At 39.8% G+C, this 23,887-nt stretch overlaps 1 protein-coding gene across 3 annotated transcripts in view; it reads right to left on the bottom strand.

Annotated features, from left to right (window-relative positions):
• LOC137237695 (uncharacterized) overlaps positions 1-23,887 on the bottom strand; it is a 138,309-nt gene that overhangs the window by 48,956 nt on the left and 65,466 nt on the right. The window contains exons 1-2 of one of the 3 annotated variants that reach the window (XM_067761723.1): positions 4,192-4,266; positions 3,934-4,069 (exon numbers count right to left, since the gene is read on the bottom strand). The exons of 1 other annotated variant lie outside the window; for it this stretch is intronic. The gene's annotated coding sequence lies outside the window, so the exon portion shown is untranslated. Of the gene's footprint in view, positions 1-3,933; positions 4,270-23,887 lie in introns of those variants that run through there. One more of the 3 variants, XM_067761722.1, reaches the window with a different exon arrangement.

The following is a 23,887-nucleotide window of genomic DNA, read 5'->3' as shown; positions in this document are numbered from 1 at the left end:
TTGGGACAAATTCGGAGCAATTTCTGGATTATTTTAGAAATCATTTCGGGACAACTTCTGCATCATTTTGACACTGTTTCGAAACCATTATAGGACTTTCACCTCGGGATTATTTTAGTTATTATTTCTGAACCTGATTTTGTTCCAAATTGGTCCTAAAACAGTTTCGAACTGTCTCCGAATAAAGTGCGGAAGTGATCTTATAATAGTCCAAAAAGGCTTCCGAATAATCTCTAAGAAAGATCCTAAAATAGTGCCGAAATGATACTGAAATAGTCTCGAAAGTATTCCGAAAACAATAAATAAGTTCTTCTTAAATTTCTGCCAAAATTTCTTGGCACATTTGTTTTGCAATGATCTTAGAAATAATCGCAGAGTCACGAAATAATTCCGAAATAAAAATACATCCTCTTTAAAAGCTGATTTAAGTCCGTAAATACGTTACGCATGAACTAAGGTGGCATGTAGCTCCTTATAAGTTGGTATGCATGCGCTTCCCCCGCATAACATCATGTGCTGCTTGGCTGTCAATATAAGAGTTTGCAGTTAAAGCACTGGTGTGGTCTGACATATTGTAGGATCTACTACTTCTTCCTTTACCGTGGAACCATCAGTGTACACATATATTGCCTCGCACGCCCGTGCGCCAATCTTTCACTTCTATTTTGACTCTAAGAGCCCCATCAAAGAGCAGGTAATATCCTACCTGGTCTGCTCGTACATTATCGCACATAAAGCACCTTATCAGTGCGACTTCAGACTTCCTAAATCTACCGTAGCCAAATTTTCACTTTGCGCGAAATATTGGAAAAAATCCGCGAAAAATAATTGACACACATCACCTCTTCCTCGCTTTTAAAGCCGCCTCCGACAGCATGAAAAAGGAGTACACAATTTATACGGCGGAGCAAAATGACGTTGAGGAACACCAGGAGCTCAGTCAGAATTGCGAAGCACCTCTCCCAGCTGTTCGAAATTAAATGAAGTTTCAAGTGTCATGCGATTCCCCTAATTTGCTGCTGGAGAAAATTATACCAGCTGCAGAGCTTGAACGGTCTATATTCTATAAACGCGTGCAATCACTGACGACATTAATATCATCAGCCTGTACACACTACGACAACTGGAAAAAGAAGCTGAAAAGATGGGGTTGATGGTTAATGAGGACAAATCGAAGAGTCTCCGTTCATCGAAAAAACAGTCAGCACATTTGCGCCTTGGCAACCGCGCCACTGTTGGCAGCCAGTATTTCGAAATAGTAATAGTAGTTTATTGGATAACTAGCATTAGCACAAACATCAATCAGCTGTGAAATTCAGCGAAGAATCACTCATGACAATAAGTGCTACTTTGGACTAAGTAGGTAATTGGAAAGTAAATTCCTGTCTCGCCAAACGAAAATCTTGCTCTACAAGTCACACGTCCTGCTATATGCTGCAGAAGCATGAACCATGACAACATCAGATGAAGCGGCTCTGAGAGTGTTCAAGAAAAAAGTTCTTCGAAAAATTTACTGACCTCTATGCGTTGGCGACGGCGAGTACCGAAGAAGATTTAATGATGAGCTGTACGAGATTTACGCAGCCATCAACTTAGTCCAGCGAATTAAAACCCAGCGGCTACGCTGGCTAGGCCATGTTATGCGAATGAAAGATGGTGCTCCGGCTAAGAAGGTGTATTTATCGGAACCGACCTATGAAAGCAGAGAAAGAGAGTGGCCTCCACTCCGCTGGAAGGACCAGGTGGAAAACGATTTAAATTCCCTTTGTCTGACCAATTTGTTCCAGTTAACCCTGGAAAGAAGCGACGATCATGATCCTTTAAATGGTTAAGCGACAATAAGGCAAGTGAGTTTATTTTTTTTATTTTAATTGGAAGTTGTGGCACCGCACGTCCCTCAAGTGGCCCAATAACACCAGCCTTATTCTGTTCATTATTTAATTTTTTTTATTTATTTATTTAATTTATTTGTAATTTTTTTTTTTTTTTTTTTTTTTTTTTTTTTTTTGTTGCCCGAGTGTCCGAGTCAGTGGTTTGTGAAGCGTAGAGATCTAAAACTGCTCAGCTACAGAAGAAATATCAGCAGAGTGTAAAACTAAATTAAAAGAATAGAAACAAACATATACAGCATTAACGATTAAGAGAGATAAGAACAATCTTTTTTTTAGAAAACAGGGATTCCGACATATCAAATGTGTTTGAGTGAGAGTTATAATCTTGGCACAAACACCAGAAACGTTCGTTAAGTTAGAAATTCGTTCTACATTGCTTTAAAGGAAAAGGTTTGTAGTGTCTCGTAGTTCGACAGGTAAAGGCCACATTACTGATACTTAGCATAGACTTGACTTGACTTGGCGTAAACTTGGCAACTTAGCCTTGATTATACTCCACTTAGCGCATACAATCTGGCATCATAATCTTACTTACTTACTTAGTTGGTGCTTAACCGTCTAAACGGTTATGGCCGTCCAACAAGGCGCGCCAGTCGCTCCTTCGCTCCGCCAACCGGCGCCAATTGGTCACACCAAGGGAGTTTAAATCGTTTTCCACCTGATCCTTCCAACGGAGTGGGGGCCGCCCTCTACCTCTGCTTCCATAGGCGGGTTCCGATAGAAACACTTTCTTGGCCGGAGCATCATCTTTCATTCGCATAACATGGCCTAGCCAGCGCAGCCGCTGCGTTTTAATTCGCTGGACTATGTTGATGTCTGCGTATAGCTCGTACAGCTCATCATTAAATCTTCTTCGGTACTCGCCATCGCAAACGCGTAGAGGTCCATAAATCTTTCGAAGAACTTTTCTCTCGAACGCTCCCAAAGCCGCTTCATCTGCTGTTGTCATGGTCTATGCTAAGTATCAGTAATGGAGCCTTAACACCAAAGTTCAATTAGTTCAGAAGAAATGGGCTTGAAATTCAGTAGTTTTGTCATAAATATTACGCCAAGCATTTCCCTTCGACTAGCAAGAGTTGGAAGATTGATAAGTTTTAATCGATTAATGTAAGGTGGGAGATTAAATAAAGAGCCCATTGAAAATTCCATAAGGCAAATAGTAAAAAATGTTTTTTTGATGTTTTATTGATTTGAGCTTGTCAGTATGGATTTGAAAACGCCGATTCCAGACCATTAAGCCATACTCTAATTTCGGTCTAATCAATGTTGTGAAGAGGGTTTTCGTAACTTAGGGGTCGCTAAACTCTTTTGACCACTTTTGACAAATGCTAAAACACCTTTAGCTCTATTGACAGTGGCACTTATATGAGAGTTGAAGCTAAGTTTGCAGTTCGTTGTAACTCCCAAGTCTACAGTTGTAATTGTTTAAGAAGCTGATTGTAAATTCCTACACGAAAAACACATAAATTTGCATTTTTTAAGATTAAGCGGCAAGTGGTTCACATTGCACCTAAGCAATTTAAGTTCATCTGAAGTAAAGAACGTTCTTCAATCGACGCGATAGTCTTAAAAGGTTTTACATCATCAGCATACATCAAGATTTTAGGATATTTTATATTTGCAGAGATATCGTTTATAAATCGCAAAACCAGAATCCGGCCAAGATGGCTGCCCTGAGGTACACCATAGGTGACACTAATGATACTCGAAAACATACTTTTAAAGATTAGTCTTTGTGTTCTGCCACAGAGATAGGAAAAAATCCAATGAGTGAGACTATGTTGAAAGCCAAGCATCTCGAATTTATTATAGACAAGTAAAGAGTGGCATACTTTATCGAATGCTTTACTAAAATTGGTGTATATAACGTCGCAGATTTTAGTAAATTAATTATAGTTGATTAGCCCATACATAACCTATTAACTTCCAATAATAATAAAAAGTTTTAAGTCAATCCATACACGATTTTCCCGTTTTGAAGAAAATTTGTAAGAAGTGTTTACCTCGTTTAAAATATTTTTTCTGGATGTAGGTACTTTACCTTTCCTGATATTACTTTAGCTCAAATCTAAATAAGTACACATTTCATTCATGCATGATTATCCGTGTCTTCAATAGATTTAGTCAAACTTTTCTATGATACTTCTTCACTTTTCTCGCTGAATATAATTATTTTCCTACATAGATGATGTTAAGTATAAAAAATCAGCACAGCACCAAGAAAAGCTATTTTATTGCATTTCATCCTTCACAGTACACAAAGAAGTCACAACTTTTCACTTTTTTTTTAATATTTTACTCTTAGTAATTTTTCTAGTTACAGCCATAACGCTAACAAAGTAAAATTTGTTGGAGAAATTTGCGTTTGTAGCTTAGATCACCGTAAAGCGAACTGAATTGATTCTCAGGTAGACATTTCGATTAGAAGCTCGCCAACCGTTAACCGGCAAAAGCGCCGCCAACAATCAGCTGGCAAAAACCTATTTTTTCTTGTTCCAACAGCAACACCACCAATGCCACCTGTTGGAAGCAACAACAGAAAAAGAAGCAACAGTGGGTCAGTAGTGATGGTAGCTGTGACAACAGCAACAACAACAATAAAAAATATTATCATTTAATAGCTGTACAGTGTTGTTGACCAACAACGGTCTTCACAGCAGTGTCTCCAACAATGACAAATTATCATCATAATCGTCATCAGTAAGAGCTTGGCATAGAGAGAGAGAGAGAGAAGGAGAAGTAGAAGCAGGTTGCAAGGCTTGTACACGCGTTGAATCTGCGCGTTTAAACGTCTAATGGACAGCTGATTTATGTGCTTACTTCAATCTACTGCGCAGAATCTTGCCGGCAATCTGTTCATAGTGAATAACACGACACTTTTATAGGCTATTAAGATCATTATGATCTTTTATCTAAATATTCGTATCTTAGCTTGCACCGGATGTCATCAAATAGCTTGTTGCAGAATGGCTGGAGCTCATGTCCAGTAATCAGTAAGCTCATGTTGGCGAAAACTAGTTACAATGTCGGATGCTAGTTTTAATACAAGCTGAGAAGTGGAAAAGTGTCACACTTGCCGGAAGCAAGAAATGTGGCTCTGTTAGAGGTGTTTGTTTGAGTATTTAACAAAATCGTCAAACACTTAAGACTTATGCACTTTTGTAATAATGAATACTAGAAAGGAGATCGGTTCTTAGTGATACCGTATTGAGGGAAATTGATAATATGATCCTTCCTTCAACTTATACGGCAGGAATCTACATAAGTCAATGGTTGATTATCTAATTCATTCAACCTTCAACGTAGAAGAGAACTCTACCAGGTTGCCATTGTGGGCAAAATTACCGCGACCGGGGTGAAAAGAACGCTTTGTATTGCGAGACATAAGTTTGTGAATTACGGGCACTCCAGCACTCTGACCGACTTCGACTTCATCACTGACAGTACAAGCTATTGTGCGCCGGCTTCTTCACCTGTTGCTACATTTGCCACCCGTATTCCCCCAAGGGATGAATTAAGGGGGAAATAATACGGCATCGGAGCCTGGTGAACCTGTTCGGGGATGAATCTAAGCTGTATATGAGGGTTGGAGGTGGAGTATACTGCCAGGAGCTCGGTATTAGCGGGGAAATTTAGAGTACCCGATCACTGCAGCGTCTTCCAGGCGGTGGTTGCGGCTTTAGAGGATTTAATAAATGGGATGCTCTCCGCCACTGTAACTTTTACTGGATTGAATCTACACAAATAGTCAAGCAGGTTGCAAAGCTCTGCCACAGTGAGGTCGAGGACCGTGGGGGATTGCTTGAACTCACTTTACGATGACACCTGACTAATCGTTGATACAATTTATCTGGGTGCCAGGGCATAACAAATCCCAGGCAGCTGTCAAGTTGATCTCTTGGCCTGGTCTGTTAGTGGAGACTTGAGGATTCTGCTGGCCAGTTATTTTCCGCTTCTGGGAAGATGGGCTGGCACCACCTCTTACCGTGTCTTGAGGTTATTCCAAGCGCTCTGTGCATATATTGGAGTTAACAAAAGCTCATCTATCCGTGGTTGGTGGAGTGTTAAAAGTGCACTATTGGGAGTCCATGCGGCAAACAGAAGTTTATTGGAAAGCTGTATGGAGGACGACGAGGTGAAATCATGCAGTCACTTTTTGATCAGCTGTAAAGCCCTTGCGAGAACTAGTTATAGCTATAAAAGTTGAGACGTGTTCGACTCTCTAGAGGAAACTACCTTGATCCATGTGTGCCGTGTGTGTAGCTTTATTGTTGCCAGGCAGCGACTTCGTAAATGACTGAAAGTCAATTTAACCGCAAAAGTATATGGTATCATATCGAACAAAAATAAATTTACGAGTTATTGCTCTTCAAAACCCGTGGAAATTCATTTAAAATGAAGACAGTGATGGCCGAGTGGGGTGGCATAAGGTCAACAGCCATACCGATCATTGTACTTATGACCATAGAATCAATTGGCCTTAAGACCGCATTAAATGGCTACGAGGACAATAGAAGCTTTGATCTTTTTCAATTTAAGACGTTTTAACCGTTTGGGCAACATATAAACATATTCCCTGTAGAAAATGAAAACAGTCACGCGAAGCGATAGTCTCACACCACTGGTTTAATGACTACCTCCGAACTGGTGTTAATCGGATGCAGAGAGGTACATTTGGTAGCTACACTTGTACCAACGGCGCAGCTGGGTTTTACTGAATTGAGAGAACCATAAAAAGACAAGGCTTCACAGGATAAAGAAGACATTTTTAATTTAAATAGTTCATCTAATTTGAAAGAAATCTTCGCCGGACAAGTTTTTATTCCGATTTCTGACTGAGCCAGATTATTTGAAAAGACGCTTTGTAGGAGAAAACCTTGTCTTGCAATTTTCCGATATTTCACTGCAACGAAAAAAAAGTACAGTAAACTAATTCTTCGGAACCCATTTATGTATTCGAGTACTCAAAATTCCATTACTAAATTGGATAACTTTTGAACACAAAAATTCCAGCACAACTTTTACCAGCCGTCAATAATTGCCTTTTTCATTCGGCTGAACAAGAATACAGAAAAAATAATAATACGTAACTGTAAATTAGTCAATTGCTTTCATTTTATACTTTGAGGTGCATAACAAAATAATTGACCTTACGACCAAGTGAGAAAATATAAGTCCATTTCAGAAAATAATAATGGTAATAATGCCAATATCGTAGCAATTTCACTTTGTGGCGATTTCATGTGGTCGTGCATTCTTATGATAAATATTGTAACGAATAACGAGAAATTCCGCTTATTCGAAATCTTTTGCTAACGTTCGAATCGCTAAACTCTTGAATAAATAAATCCAATATTCAATAATGCAGAAATGGTCTTTATTAGACTACTTTGAAAGTACTTCACAATATCACTTAACTTCACAACTAATAGCGTGCTTAAATCAAACTGATTACTGACTACTCAGCTTTCGCTGCTTTTATACTCTCTGTTGCCTCATTTACCCATTTCTCCTAAGGTCTAGTAATTTCGTGAACTTCATTCTTGTTTACCAGCTATATACATGTATATTTGTAGTTTGTATCCACATGCATGTGTATATGTGAGTACTACTTCGGCTGCTGAAGACACGCGTTTGTGAGTATCTCTCTGCCACCTTGTATGTATGTGTGAACATGATGATTGATTTGTTTACATACATACTGCTTAGTATTGGCTTAGTGATTGTAGTATCGCTTACTTACTTACTTAATTGGCGCTTAACCGTCTAAACGGTTATGGCCGTCCAACAAGGCGCGCCAGTCGCTCCTTCGCTCCGCCAACCGGCGCCAATTGGTCACACCAAGGGAGTTTAAATCGTTTTCCACCTGGTCCTTCCAACGGAGTGGGGGCCGCCCTCTACCTCTGCTTCCATAGGCGGGTTCCGATAGAAACACTTTCTTGGCCGGAGCATCATCTTTCATTCGCATAACATGGCCTAGCCAGCGCAGCCGCTGCGTTTTAATTCGCTGGACTATGTTGATGTCTGCGTATAGCTCGTACAGCTCATCATTAAATCTTCTTCGGTACTCGCCATCGCCAACGCGTAGAGGTCCATAAATCTTTCGAAGAACTTTTCTCTCGAACACTCCCAAAGCCGCTTCATCTGCTGTTGTCATGGTCCATGCTTCTGCCCCATATAGCAGGACGGGTACGATAAGTGACTTGTAGAGTATGATTTTCGTTCGCCGAGAGAGGACTTTACTTTTCAATTGCCTACCTAGTCCAAAGTAGCATTTATTGGCAAGATTGATTCTTCGCTGGATTTCAGTGCTGATGTTGTTGCTAATGTTGATGCTGGTTCCCAAATAAACGAAGTCTTTTACTATTTCGAAATTATGGCTGCCAACAGTAGCGTGGTTGCCAAGGCGCATATGCGCTGACTCTTTGCTCGATGACAGCAGGTACTTCGTTTTGTCCTCATTCACCATCAAACCCATCTTTACCGCTTCTTTTTCCAGCTTGGAGTAAGCAGAACTAACAGCGCGGGTGTTTAGGCCGATGATATCAATGTCATCAGCATATGCCAGTAATTGCACGCTTTTATAGTATATTGTTCCAGTGCGGTTAAGTTCTGCAGCTAGTATAGTATCGCTTAGTGATCAAAATATTCATCACAATATAATATCTTTGTTGTTGTTTTGACCACAGACATATTCCCCGAAGCTTTGGCAGAAGTACTTATTTGGGCAGTCCTTTTTTAATCCGATACAACCCGGTGCTGCCACCTTTTAGTACCAGCCAAATGATTTTTTTTATCCATCGAGGTCTTTGGATTTAATTCACCTCTTACGGGAAATATGTTTTCTGAGGGAATATTCTAAGCCCCTCACCCACTGTGGTCAGATTTGCTACAGTTTTTTCCTTCTATTACCGTCCATCCATTATTCCCTTTATATCCACTCCTAAGCAACCTTGCATTTTAAAACTTTTTTTTCACCTTGCGTCTTTTTTCCTTTTGTTGCACTGTCTCGGTCCTTTGAATTATGTGTGAGGCTGAAAGTGTGCATCTCCTAAATTTAGATCGCAAGATTACGCCGTATGGTACGAAATTTTAAGAAATCTTGATCCGAGCGCCACCTATCGGAATATTTCTCCTTATTTAATGCATTGCCATCGGCTACTCTACTACGTATAAGGTAACAGGTTTGTATCTCAATAGCAAGTATCTAAAAATTTATCCCAATCGATCTTTGTAGACAGCCAAGCCGCCTTAAGGATACTAGAGTCTAACATGATAAAATCGGATATCGTGCAGAGCTGTCGAGCCTCGCTGGCTTCTATAATGCATCTCAATGTCTCCCTTTGCGTTGTCCCTTGGCACAGAGGTATTGAAGGGAATGAACTCGCAGAAGAGATGGCTAGGAAAGGTTCCGATTTGGACAAAAGCTCCGTCCGACCACCGCTCTGTTATCTCTTGGCGAGAGTTGTGGAATATAAAAACAAGGCAACGGACTTGCTATGGACCAATAGTGTTGACTACGAAGTCTCAATGTCTTTATGGCCATGTTTGAATTGGAAAGGCACCAGCTTCCTTCTCAAACTGTCCAAATCCGCGGTGAGGGTACTTACGGGTGTCATCACCGTCACAATCGCACCAATGCCCAACGGTGGCGAATACCAACAAGCTCCCTCTGCAGAAGCTGTCAGCATGAGGAGGAAGAGGAGTCGATCTACCACTTTCTCTGCCGATGTCCGGGGCTTCAAAGAAGACTCTCACTAGCCACAGAACCAACGTGCAGTAGCGGAAATGTTTTCTCCAATTGTTGCATTGTCACACCGTCCTTAAAAAACTGTAAGGTTTCAAATTTCTAGCTCAATAAGAAGTTGCCTAAAATCGATCGCAGCATTTCACATGCTCTATATAGATTTTCTAAATATTTTTAAATAACTCGATCCCTGTCTGATTTCGAAAAACTTTTTATCTCATTAAGGGTGGAGCCGTTTGTAGAAGTCCACGAAAGTGGGGAAAGCTTCTGACCGCCATTCACCTGGGAATGGCTAGAGCGATTCTTTTGCATGCGGTTCAAGCAGCTCACTACTGCCGGCCGCTTGCGGCCAAGTATCCTCTGGGTAGCCGCTAAACATCCGTTTAGCAGTGAGCTAATGTGAGAAGGCGACAACCTGGCTAGGCAACTCTGACATAATCGGTTTAGGGGCTAGCCGGAAAAGGGCGTCTGTCTTGGAGCAAGCGGCTCGCTATATAAACGTGCCAAGTAATATTTTCACCCCCCCGCAGCGAGTTGTGCGCTGGGCTTGGGACCCGCCACGTAAAACCATACTCCAATGAAATATAACAACAACCCTCGGATAAATACACTCTCTATTGATGACGATCAAGGCAAACGTTTGAAGGACAATGAATTGAGGGCATGCACCTGGAACGTCCGCTCCCTGAATGGGATTGGTGCAGATGCTGGTTGATGTCCTCGTCAAAGCAAAATCTGATATCACCGCCATCCAAGAAATGTGTTGGACGAAGCAAGGAAGAAAGAAGATCAGAAATTGTGACAGAGGAGAAAGACGATGAGGTGAAAGACACTTTTTATGAACAATTAGAACGCACATACTCGCAATCAGATCGATCACGTTGTGATAGACGGACGGCATGCCTCCAGTGTTTTAGATGTGCGCACGATCCGAGGACCTAACCTCGACTCGGACCATTATCTCGTTGCAGCCAAAATACGCACCCGCCTCAACGCGGCTAAAACCAAGGAACAAAAAACACAAGGGAAGCTAGACGTCGAAAAGCTTCAATCACAATAGACTGCCAATGATTTCGCAACTCGACCCTCACACCTGCTCTCTGAGAGCCAAACTCATCCTGAAAGAATACAGGAGCAGTGGGAGCATATTTCCAAAGCACTACATACTGCCGCCGAGGAAAAACTTGGTTACCGGCGACTACGAAAAAACAACTGGTACGATGAAGAATGCCGCGTTGCAACCAAAATAAAAGACGCTGCCTACAGGGCTACGTTAAAAGCGAGCGCGACAAGAGGAGTGTGTGAACGCTATCGTAAGTTGAAAAAGGAAGCGAGACGCCTTCTCAGGAAGAAAAAGCAGAAGCAGAAAGGCGTGAGTGCGACGAGCTTGAGCTGCTAGCCACCAGGAATAACGCCCGACAATTTTACCAAAAAATACGGCGACAGACGGAAGGTTTTAAGACCGGGGCAAACTCCTGTAGGAACGAAAACAGCGACCTTGTAACTGATGTCCAGAGAGTGCTTAGATTATGGAGGGAACACTTCTCTGTTCTCCTAAATGGAGGCAGCATTTCACCGCGCAGAGATGAAGAACCCGATCCCGCAATAGATGATGATGGAATATATGTCCCCCGCTCGATTATGACGAAGTTAGAATAGCAATAACCAGATTGAAAAACAACAAGGCCGTGGGCGCTGATGGATTGCCTGCGGAGCTATTCAAGTACGGCGGCGAGGAGTTGGTAAGGCGCATGCAGCAGCTTCTTAGCAAAATATGGGCGGAAGAGTGCATGCCCGACGGTTAGAATCTAAGTGTTCTTTGCCCAGTCCACAAGCAGGGGGATACTGCAAAATGCACCAACTGTCGTGGAATCAGCCTTCTCAATATCGCATATAAGGTCCTTTCAAGTGTATTGTGCGAAAGATTGAAGCCCACCGTGAACCGGCTGATTGGACCTTATCAGTGCGGCGTCAGACCTGGTAAATCTACCATCGACAAGATTTTCACAATGCGCCAAATCTTGGAAAAAACCCGTGAAAAAATAATCGGCACACATCACCTCTTCGTCGACTTTAAAGCCGCCTTCGACAGCACGAAAAGGAGCTGCCTATATGCCGCTAAGTCTGAATTTGGTTTCCCCGCAAAACTTATACGGCTGTGCAAAATGACGTTGAGCAATACCATCAGCTCAGTCAGAATTGGGAAGGACCTCTCCGAGCCGTTCGAAACTAAACGAGATTTCAGACAGGGTGACCCCCTATCGTGCGATTTCTTTAATTTGATGCTGGAGAAAATTATACTAGCTGCAGAACTTAACCGCACTGGAACAATATACTATAAAAGCGTGCAATTACTGGCATATGCTGATGACATTGATATCATCGGCCTAAACACCCGCGCTGTTAGTTCTGCTTACTCCAAACTGGAAAAAGAAGCGGTAAAGATGGGTTTGATGGTGAATGAGGACAAAACGAAGAACCTGCTGTCATCGAGCAAAGAGTCAGCGCATATGCGCCGTGGCAACCACGCTACTGTTGGCAGCCATAATTTCGAAATAGTAAAAGACTTCGTTTATTTGGGAACCAGAATCAACATTAGCAACAACATCAGCACTGAAATCCAGCGAAGAATCAATCTTGCCAATAAATGCTACTTTGGGCTAGGTAGGCAATTGAAAAGTAAAGTCCTCTCTCGGCGAACGAAAATCATACTCTACAAGTCACTTATCGTACCCGTCCTGCTATATGGAGCAGAAGCATAGACCATGACAACAGCAGATGAAGCGGCTTTGTGAGTGTTCGAGAAAAAAGTTCTTCGAAAGATTTATGGACCTCTACGCGTTGGCGATGGCGAGTACCGAAGAAGATTTAATGATGAGCTGTACGAGCTATACGCAGACATCAACATAGTCCAGCGAATTAAAACGCAGCGGCTGCGCTGGCTAGGCCATGTTATCCGAATGAACGATGATGATCCGGCCAAGAAAGTGTTTCTATCGGAACCCGCCTATGGAAGCAGAGGTAGAGGGCGGCCCCCACTCCGTTGGAAGGACCAGGTGGAAAACGGTTTAAACTCCCTTGGTGTGACCAATTGGCGCAGGTTGGCGGAGCGAAGGAGCGACTGGCGCGCCTTGTTGGACGGCCATAACCGTTTAGATGGTTAAGCGCCAATTAAGTAAGTAAGTAAGTAAGCTTATCTCATTAATTGCATTTCAATTTGACTCTAAGCTATGTTCAAAGCCTCAGCTCCCTAGGATATCGGGAGATGACTTAAAGCTCGGACGAAAAATACCCGAATTCGGACGGTTTTTTTAAATGTCACGAGCTCTGCGCAACCTAGCGTTATTTTCTTCCTACATTGTCATCGTGCCCCGAAGTATGTTTCACATTTCAGGACTCGGAGTAGACGGCAAGTTGCTCAAAAATCAATTGCGATATTTCCCAATTTTGAATAGAAATTTCGCGGACAAATATTAAGTCGACCTAATATAGAGGAAGTAAAAACAAAAATCGACAGTTAAAAATTAATCACATAGTTGGTGAATGGTGAGAGTAAATATATACATAGTTCTTACTTTCTTTTAATGGGAATTCCATAGATAAATAACTTTTTCCTTTCATTTAACCTCATTCGATAAATTTCTTATTTCATTTCTTTTATTTTACGAGCTCAACAAAATGATGATGCATTATTATTTTTTTTTTTTTTTTTTTTTTGTTTATGATTTCATTGTGATTTAGTTTTTGTGGTATTGTGGTTGTTGCCATGACTATGAATATATTGGTGAATTCAATTATGTTTGAATTAACGTTCGCCGGGGGCGCTACTCAATCATACAAAATGGTATTTTACTACATAGACTGAAGAAAAGAGAAAAAAATAACAAAAATTAACAAAACATATAAATGTAAGTGTGTTTGTACATATGTATTGTAAGATTAAAATCCGTCCAAAAATATACAACAAAACAAAAAAACACTACAACTAATAGTTCAATTCAAACTACAAGCAATGTTATCAATCTCTATCAAGAAAACATTGTTGCTGTTATTTTTGTTGTAGACTCTTATTTCACTTCAATTAGAAGAGGAGAAAGTTAAAGTTGCCGACTTCTCCTCGTCCTCGTACTCCTCCTCCTAACATGCTTGAAATTCGTTTTAAAATGACATAGCTATAATTTTTGTCGCTGTTGTTGTTTTTTTATTATTATTACTTGTTGCATACGAATCGCAATTACATGTTTGTATGTATTTACATTAGACTCTTATGGTTAGAGCATATCGAGAAAATGCTAAAGTTCGCGGAGAACCCCTAATCAAAACCGTAGATAAGCTCTAGAAAGTCGTATCTGCACATTGAAGCCTTCTTAATAAATATTATGTAGGGTACGTCTAGAATCTTCCTGGAACTTTAATATGTGTTTTTTTGAAATTTTGCTGAGTGGATTCCAATTATTCCCGAAGAGGATAGGTAGGTATATTGGCTGTAACCCAGGTCGCCCAAGTAGCTAATGAAAAGCCGTTTTGATGCCACAAAACTTGTCTGAACTAACAGAATGCAACGTTGGATATGTACTGCAATCAGCAATAGTTATTTATAAAATCAAAAATATTTGGAATTCCTATTTTTAATAATATACCCAAATTTTCCAGGATGGGGCCTCCGAAGGATCTTAAACGCATTCTAGCTAAAGGCGGGCGTTTACACGGAGAGTGCTCAACCGTCTCTTTGTTAGTTACGTCTTCACAACTTCTTAAGTAGTCGTTATGCGAAATTCTAATGTTTTTCGTATGTGTAGCTAAAGCCCTATGATAAGGGATTCAAGGGGTTGTGTAGCGCAACCCTATCAAGGGGTTTCCAGCGCAATATATAGCTTCTACAACCCAATTGTCAACCTCACCTACCCGTGGAGAATCCAGTTTCATTAACAGACGAGGCTCTGGCGACACCAAGCTCCTCATGGAACTAGGGGGTGGGGAGGGAGGGATGGCCTTGAAGGTTTAATATGGTCATATAAATCGTTCCCGAGATGGGCGGGCTAGTACCTTAATGGTGTTTTATTACCGGAACGTACCGAATCTAAATCCGGCAAAGGGCCATCAACATCGATAACACTCCCCAAAGCCTTCGGGAGGATATTTATCGTTAATACAACAATAACAACAAGACCTATGATCTATAAGTTTATGGAAGTTGGCCATAGATCTACTCAGGAAACTCCTTGTCCTTCTTTCGTTTAAGTCTGACCATCTAGGTATTGATGTTGCACGCCTTCTGAGCTTTGTTCACGTAAAAACGAGATCTGGAAACTATGCCACTCCATTTCCCAATGAGCGCCCAGTCGATGTAACTTACTGATACTATTTGTGATAGACTGAATAAAATATAATGAAGTTTAATCATCGAGTCACTTTAAACTCAGCTGACCACCCTTTCGAGGACGATCTACGTATGTTCTTACCTCATCTTTGTTGTTCGCCAAATTAAAAGGAGCGAGTATAACCGTTAGATCAAACCATTAAAGAGATATCTCTTAACCAGGCAGTGGCTACCCAGCCTTACCTCACTCAACCTAGAGGAACAGGTGCGCACTTGTTTTCGATACGCCCAAAGTATATCGTATTTAAAAAAAATAGCAAAAACAATTTCGTACATGCAAATTTACAATAACAATAAATGAGTGGAAAATACGCAGCGACATCTATATGGTTTTGTTTTTTGGTATTTTTGCAAAGGTTTTTCTTATAAATATAAGATCATCTTGTCTAGTCCAATTCAGCTACGAAAGAACCGCCAATACTCATATACGCCGCAATATGCAAAATACGACTTTAGAGGTGAAGTCGCTTATGATTTTATTAAGTCATGGCAGGAATCAAAGAGATCAAGGAGGATTAAGCAAGCTTTGAGATTATGCGCTTAAGGAGACGTACTAGAAACTATTTTTGAAGCCCTTCGCAAATAGACATGGCTTCTCCCGCAGCGGCTTTTTCACCAGTGGCTTCTCTTGCAGAGCTTAAAATACTCTCTCCTTAGGTATGCCTGCCGTAATTGCGACTTAAATGTACAGATTTAGAAGATTCAAGGTGCTCACATAAAATTATGTCCGTCATGGTCTTGCATGTACCTTAATGGGGCTGATTTCGGGAACGAATGACCACCATCATCGAAAATACTCCTGGAAACCTTCTGGGAGGAAAAAGTAGAAGATATGTCTTTGTAGGTATTGTTACACTCACTCCCAAAGTTAATAATAGCTAATTTATACATATCCAACTCGCTGTACTTGAAAGTTATCGGAGGCCGCTAAAGCCCCAATAATTTGAGCATATGCTCCAAGTATAGATACAGATTACAAACTTCAGTTACTAGTCGGTATTCCATTTAAAAGTGAAGGACTGACTACTCGTATTACTACAAAGAAGTATCCTGAAGCGAAAAGCGAGCATCTCATGAAATACTACTATTTTTCCTATTATAAAATCAAAGTTCTGTAAACAAGAAGTATTGCCAGGAGGAGGCATATATTTATACTAACAGACCCAGTAAACCCGGCAGACCTTGTCCTGTTCCAACTTTGAATCACCTACCTTTAAATAATTTGTAAAAGTTGCAATTATTCAGTCTTCCTCTCATTTTCCACATCCACTTTCTCTCCCAATTCCTCTTACATATTGCCTTTATTTCTATTTCTTTTTTCTCTAAATATATCTGAATATCTCTATTTCTTCCTTTTGCTCTTAATCGCCCTTGTCTTTATCTCGGTCCATCTTTCGCTCTCTCTTTTACTTCTTCTTGTCGCTCACTCTCTCCCAGCAAGATAATCCATAAATGTGAATAGAATAGGTAGGCTTCTGGTTCACTTCTCGTTGGTTGTCCTGGTCGAGCTTTAATCTACACAGTTGTAAAAAAATCCTCTCCTCTTCTTCCTTCCTCACCATTGTCTTTTCCTATCACCGCTCCCCTGATTGTTCTCTTTTTCCCTTTAACTCACTCCATGTCCCATATATATATTAATATGTATCAATCATGCCGCCCTGAGTGTGTTGATCATAGTCGCGATAGAAACAATTTTGATCAGTGATATATAGACTTAAAATATTCCCCCTACAATTCTTGACTTAACCCATTATGAGGCCCAAACAAGTACGTCCCACTGTGAGCCCACGCCAGACGATGCACGAGTAGTGAAGCGAAATAGCAAGAACGAAACCAAAACGAATGCGTCATCAGCACTAACTCAGATAGCTCTTTTGAGTAAAGTCGAAATGAAATCGAAAGACCACTAAAATGACATTCATACATACATACATCGAGCAATATGTACATAAGTACATTTGTACATGAATCAGTCAGAGAATTGATAGAGGGCAGACAGCACAATCATTACAAGAATTGGGCGTTTAGTTCTGCTTCGAATTTCATGCGCGCGCCAAATGCTCTGTAATGATCCAACGCTGACGTTCACCATTCATCGTTCTCAGCTTAACATCACAACGCCTTGAGTGGGGGTACTGGGTCACTGTTACAGTGTTATTTAAAACGTTTCAGAACTTGTTAACACAAATATATATATAGCAGACATGTGCTGCCCACATTGGTCGAACAAGACCCTGTAGAGTATCGAAAGATAATTACAGTGGTACAGAATCTTAGCTAATACAAAATATTTGAAAAAACTTTCGATGCTTACTGACAAGATTGGGACTATTACCCTGTCTACATGGCTCATTTATAAATCATTGGCAATTCATTTACAGAATTCTTGGCAAAAATGTTTTTCTTGGTATTATTATGGGAAAACTTTGATGGTATAGAGAAGTGTCGAATAAATAACTTCAATATTCAGTATTGCAAACTGGTCTTTATTTAGATTACTTTGGGAGTACTTCACAATTATACTTCACTTCACAAATAATAGCGTGTTTAAATCAAACTGATTAGTTTTTACTCAGCTGCTTTTACACCCTCGGTTTCCTCGTTCACCCATTTCTCCATAGGTCTAGTATTTTCGCGAAGAGTTTTACCTCATGCTTGGGTACCAGCTATATAAGCACATGTATATTTGTAGTTTATAGCCATATGCGTGCGTATGTGTGAGTAACTACTTCGGCTGATGAGTACATCTGTTTGTGTGAGATATCTTTTCGCCGCCTTCTACATTAGTGTTGCTAGCTTTAATGTGTACATGCATATAAGAGTAGCTGCTTCATATTTTTGTTGTTGCGTAATTATTTACTAATAGCTTAGTGATGCTAATATTCGTCACACTATGTTTCACCTCTACACTACCTCTATGTATTACCTCTACAAATGGTGTGTGCCCACTATTCACCGCAACCGATTCAGCTATAGACTATAAACTATGGGAAACATAGGCGTGTGTCTCACTTTTCGGTACAACATGTTCTGTAGCTAGTTATTTAACCACTGCCGCAAGATGGGTCTCCTAAACATTATCTAAGTGAGGATAAGCGTTTCTTTTACCCGAAAACGTAGACGTATATACGTGTAAAAAGACACGGCTAATGTCATAACCTACATGGCCAGCCCACAATAAAAGAAGGATAAGGAGATTACTGAGTAATTTTAGGGCAGACACCCATAAAAGCGGTGACAACGGTCATTGGGTTTTAAGGCCCAACCTACCCAAACTGTATTTGCAAATGTTATCGTTTTCCTACAGGGTTGGCGCTCTTCAATTCTTACATACTGGAACCAAATACAGATACCTATACAAGCAAGCATAGTCATCATGACTACGCAGCAATGAAAGCAACTAGTAGAAAACTACTTCTTAACTAGTACGAAGGATATGTCCTATTAGCCTACTAACTGTCATTTTTCTATGCAAAGAACTGATATTTTAAAAACGGGGAGGTCATTTGACAATTTTCGATCAGAAAATCGATGTCGGGAAAAATTTTAGTACAATTATGAGAAGTAGAAATCTGACGAAAGTTCAAAACACAATGCTCAAATCTCAAAGGTCTAAGGCCAAATGTCAATTATCAAAGCTCAAGCTCATGACGGCGGTGTCCGCCGTGGTGTGGTGGTAGGGTGCTCTGCCTACCATACCGAAAATCCGGGGTTCACGCCCCTGGCAAAGCAACATCAAAGCTTTAGACACAAGTTTTTTCAATTAGAAGAAATGTTTTCCTAGCGGGTTCGCCCCTCGCTCCGAGTGTATTTCTGTCATTAAAAGCTTCTCAGCGAAAACTCAATTGCCTTGCAGATGCCGTTCGGTGTTGGCATAAAACATGTAGGTCCCGTTCCGCCAATTTGTAGGGGGCCCGCCGCAAATTGGAAAAGAAGCTCGGCCTAAGATCTCTTCGGAGGTTATCGCGCATTGCATTTATTTATTATATTTCAGCTCATGACTCAAAGCTCAAAGTATATATCTCGAAGCTCAAAGCACAGCTATCAAAGTTCAAAGCATAGATTTGAAAGCACAAATTGCAAAGCTCAAAGCATATCGAATAAGAACTTTAATTAGAAGGATATGCCATGGTTTTGAGCCCAATAGCTGAAACAGGGGAATTCAAATAATATATTAATATTTAGTGTTTTTTTTTAAACTTCACTACACTTACAAACTTTGGATTTGTAGATGGTACAAGTTTAATATTTTTTGGACTAGTTTGATATAGATAAACTAACATGTTTTCTGACTAGTTCGGTGCTTGGACTGCATAGTGTGCACTGCTGTTTCTTGTTTACCGGTGCCAAGCTTAATTAATACTGCTTCTTGAATTCTTTGCTTGCGAGTAAAAGTTGGAAAATAAATACGAAGAAGAAGAAGAGAATAAAGAAACTTCACTTTTGCTTCAATATAGAAAATGTAGGCCTAAAGCAACTCACGTGACTACAAACACCTGGTAGATTTGCATACATACGCACAAACACATAACTACATATAGAAATATATGTATATATATTTTTTTTTACATATATTTATTTATATGTAGACATGCAAGTGCTCTTGCCTTTCTAGATGTGAAAGCAAAAGCGTTTGTTTGTCGATTTAGACATTCTTTATTGTTCATATGTTTGCTATTCCTGCTGTTTTTATACTCAGTTGAGCAGAGCTCACAGAGTATATTAAGTTTGATTGGATAACGGTTGGTTGTACATATATAAAGGAATCGAGATAGATATAGACTTCCATATATCAAAATAATCAGGATCGAAAAAAAATTTGATTGAGCCATGTCCGTCCGTCCGTCCGTCCGTCCGTTAACACGATAACTTGAGTAAATTTTGAGGTATCTTGATGAAATTTGGTACGTAGGTTCCTGAGCACTCATCTCAGATCGCTATTTAAAATGAACGATATCGGACTATAACCACGCCTACTTTTTCGATATCGAAAATTTCGAAAAACCGAAAAAGTGCGATAATTCATTACAAAAGACAGATAAAGCGACGAAACTTGGTAGATGAGTTGAACTTGTGACGCAGAATAGAAAATTAGTAAAATTTTGGGCAATGGGCGAGGCACCGCCCACTTTTAAGAGAAGGTAATTTAAAACTTTTGCAAGCTTTAATTTGGCAGTCGTTGAAGATATCATGATGAAATTTGGCAGGAACGTTACTCCAATTACTATATGTACGCTTAATAAAAATTAGCAAAATCGGAGAAGGACCACGCCCACTTTAAAAAAAATTTTTTTTTAAGTAAAATTTTAACAAAAAATTTAATATATTTACAGTATATAAGTAAATTATGTCAATATTCAACTCCAGTAATGATGTGGTGCAACAAAATACAAAAATAAAAGAAAATTTCAAAATGGGCGTGGCTCCGCCCTTTTTCATTTAATTTGTCTAGGATACTTTTAACGACATAAGTCGAACAAAAATTAACCAATCCTTTAGAAACTTGGTAGGGGCATAGATTTTATGACGTTAAAAAAGGGCGGAATCGGTTGATGCCACGCCCAGTTTTTATACACAGTCGTCCGTCTGTCCTTCCGCATGGCCGTTAACACGATAACTTGAGCAAAAATCGACATATCTTTAATGAACTTAGTTCACGTGCTTACTTGAACTCACTTTATCTTGGTATGAAAAATGAACGAAATCCGACTATGACCACGCCCACTTTTTCGATATCGAAAATTAAGAAAAATGAAAAAAAATTCCATAATTCTATACCAAATACGAAAAAAGGGATGAAACATGGTAAGGTAATTGGATTGTTTTATTGACGCGAAATATAACTTTGGAAAAAACTTTATAAAATGGTTGTGACACCTATCATATTATGTAGAAGAAAATGAAAAAGTTCTGCAGGGCGAAATAAAAAACCCTTAAAATCTTGGCAGGTATTACATATATAAATAAATTAGCGGTATCCAACAGATAATGTTCTGGGTCACCCTGGTCCACATTTTGGTCGATATCTGGAAAACGCCTTCACATATACAACTACCACCACTCCCATTTAAAACTCTCATTAATGCCTTTAATTTGATACCCATATCGTACAAACTCATTCTAGAGTCACCCCTGGTCCACCTTTATGGCAATATCTCCAAAAGGCGTCCACCTAGAGAACTAAGCCCCACGCCCTTTTAAAATACTCATTAACACCTTTTATTTGATACCCATATCGTACAAACATATTCTAAACCACCCCTGGTCCACCTTTATGGCGTTATCTCGAAAAGGCGAACACCTATAGAACGAAGGCCCACTCCCTCTTAAAAATACTCATTAACACCTTTCATTTGATACCCATATCGCACAAACGAATTCTAACAAAGTCTAGAGTCACCCCTGGTCCACCTTTACTGCGATACCTCGAAAAGGCGTCCACCTATAGAGCTAAGGCCCACTCCCTTTTAAAATACTCATTAACTCCTTTCGTTTGATACCCATATTGCACAAACGAATTCTAGAGTCACCACTGGCCCACCTTTATGGCGATATCTCGAAACGGCGTCCACCTATGGAACTAAGGATTACTCCCTTTTAAAATACTCATTAAAACCTTTCTTTTGATACCCTATAGTACAAACAAATTCTAGGGTCACCCCTGCTCCACCTTTATGGCGATATCTCGAAACGCAGTCCACCTATGGAACTAAGGATTACCCCCTTTTAAAATACTTATTAACACCTTTCTTTTGATACCCATATTGTACAAACAAATTCTAGGGTCACCCCTGGTCCACCTTTATGGCGATATCTCGAAAATGCGACCACCTATACAACAACCACCACTCCCTTTTAAAACCCTCATTAATACCTTTAATTTGATACCCATATCGTACAAACACATTCTAGAGTCACCACTGATCCACCTTTGTGGCGATATTTCGAAACGGCGTCCACCTATGGAACTAAGGCCCACTCCCTTTTAAAATACTCATTAACTCCTTTCGTTAGATACCCATATCGTACAAACACATTCTAGAGTCACCCCTGGTCCACCTTTATGGCGATATCTCGAAACGGCGTCCACCTATGGAACTAAGGATTACTCCCTTTTAAAATACTCATTAACACCTTTTTTTGATACCCATATTGTACAAACAAATTCTAGGGTCACCCCTGGTCCACCTTTATGGCGATATCTCGAAACGGCGTCCACCTATGGAACTAAGGATTACTCCCTTTTAAAATACTCATTAACACCTTTCTTTTGATACCCATATTGTACAAACAAATTCTAGGGTCACCCCTGGTCCACCTTTATGGCGATATCTCGAAACGGCGTCCACCTATGGAACTAAGGATTACTCCCTTTTAAAATACTCATTAACACCTTTCATTTGATACCCATATCGTACAAACGCATTCTAGAGTCAACCCTGATCCACCTTTATGGCTATATCCCTAAATGGCGTCCAGAACTATGGCCCACTCCCTCATAAAATACTCTTTAATGCCTTTCATTTGATACGCATGTCATACAAACACATTCCAGGGTTTCCCTCGGTTCATTTTCCTACATGGTTATTTTCCCTTATGTTGTCACCATAGCTCTCAACTGAGTATGTAATGTTCGGTTACACCCGAACTTAACCTTCCTCACTTGTTGGTTTTTCTTTTGCTTTTCTGTTATTTTTTATTGCATTAAAAGTTGTTGTTGGTTATTTGTTCTCCCATTGGCGTGTTTTACGATTATTCTTTGCGCTGTATGTTTGTATGTATAACTTCAAAACTTTCTTGGTTACCCACAACTTTCACAGCAGCAACGTCACCTAACCGGCTTCTTGGCCAATCTTTTTACACATCTACATACATACATACATACAAACGTTAACAAAGCCACTTTTTTCCTTATTTCGGAATTATTTCGCTTACCTATATATCTTGTTCTGTCCAGTTTTTAGTTGTTTAGTTGATGTTTTTTTGTTTTTAAATTTTTCATTTCAGCAGCAGATTTACAATATCCAGATTGTTGGCAGAATGCTTTCGTTTTTGTTTTATTTGTTAGCATAGCTGGTCCCACACACCTTGTTCATGAGATTTAGATATATCAGATATGTATATTTAAAGTTTTCTTAAGAGGATGTAAATACATGTATATGTAGTATCTCACCACTTGTCAGCCGGTTCATATTTGAGTGGAAAATCCGTGGGTGGGGAAAGCTTAATTGCTGCGAGTGAAATTTTATTTAGTAACTTACATTTCGTGGCTAAATTTTACAAATTGGGTCAAAGTAAATTCTCTCCTCTTAATACTCATGAGGTACATAAATACATTAATTTAAATACATATATGGGTTTATTTGAACGGCAGTACTGACAAGAATCTATGAAGAGATCATCCATAACTTTGTATGCTATATTAAATAAAAATTTTCCTAGAGTTCGCCCAGGGGTTGATATGCAACTAACGCAGATGTCACTTTATTTCAGGGACGGAAAATAATAGTTATTTTTTTTTCGGAGTCGAAAAAGTCCTGGTCAAAAAATTGTCCCAGGTAAAAATGTTTGAGTTCCCGGTATCCCTATATCTATATCATGTCGAATCATGCATCCTTTTTATTTTACGAACCTTTTCCATAAAAGTCCACATATAAAAGTAAAATCTGTATTTTTATTTTTTTAGTCCGATCGAACTAGTTACACTCGGACTTTTAAAAATAAAAGTCCGGAAATAAAAGTTAAATCAAGACTTTTATTTTCTAAGGCCGCAATAAAAGTCCCGCTTGATAATAAATAAACGGCTGATCCGAAATATTTTGTTTTTTAATTCGGATAAGCCGTTTATTTGTTATCAAGCGGGACTTT

The sequence above is a fragment of the Eurosta solidaginis genome, chromosome 1, assembly GCF_040869045.1.
Source record: "Eurosta solidaginis isolate ZX-2024a chromosome 1, ASM4086904v1, whole genome shotgun sequence".
NCBI lineage: Eukaryota > Metazoa > Arthropoda > Insecta > Diptera > Tephritidae > Eurosta > Eurosta solidaginis.
The sequence above is the reverse complement of the archived record's forward strand: the minus strand, read 5'-3'. Positions and strand labels throughout refer to the sequence as shown.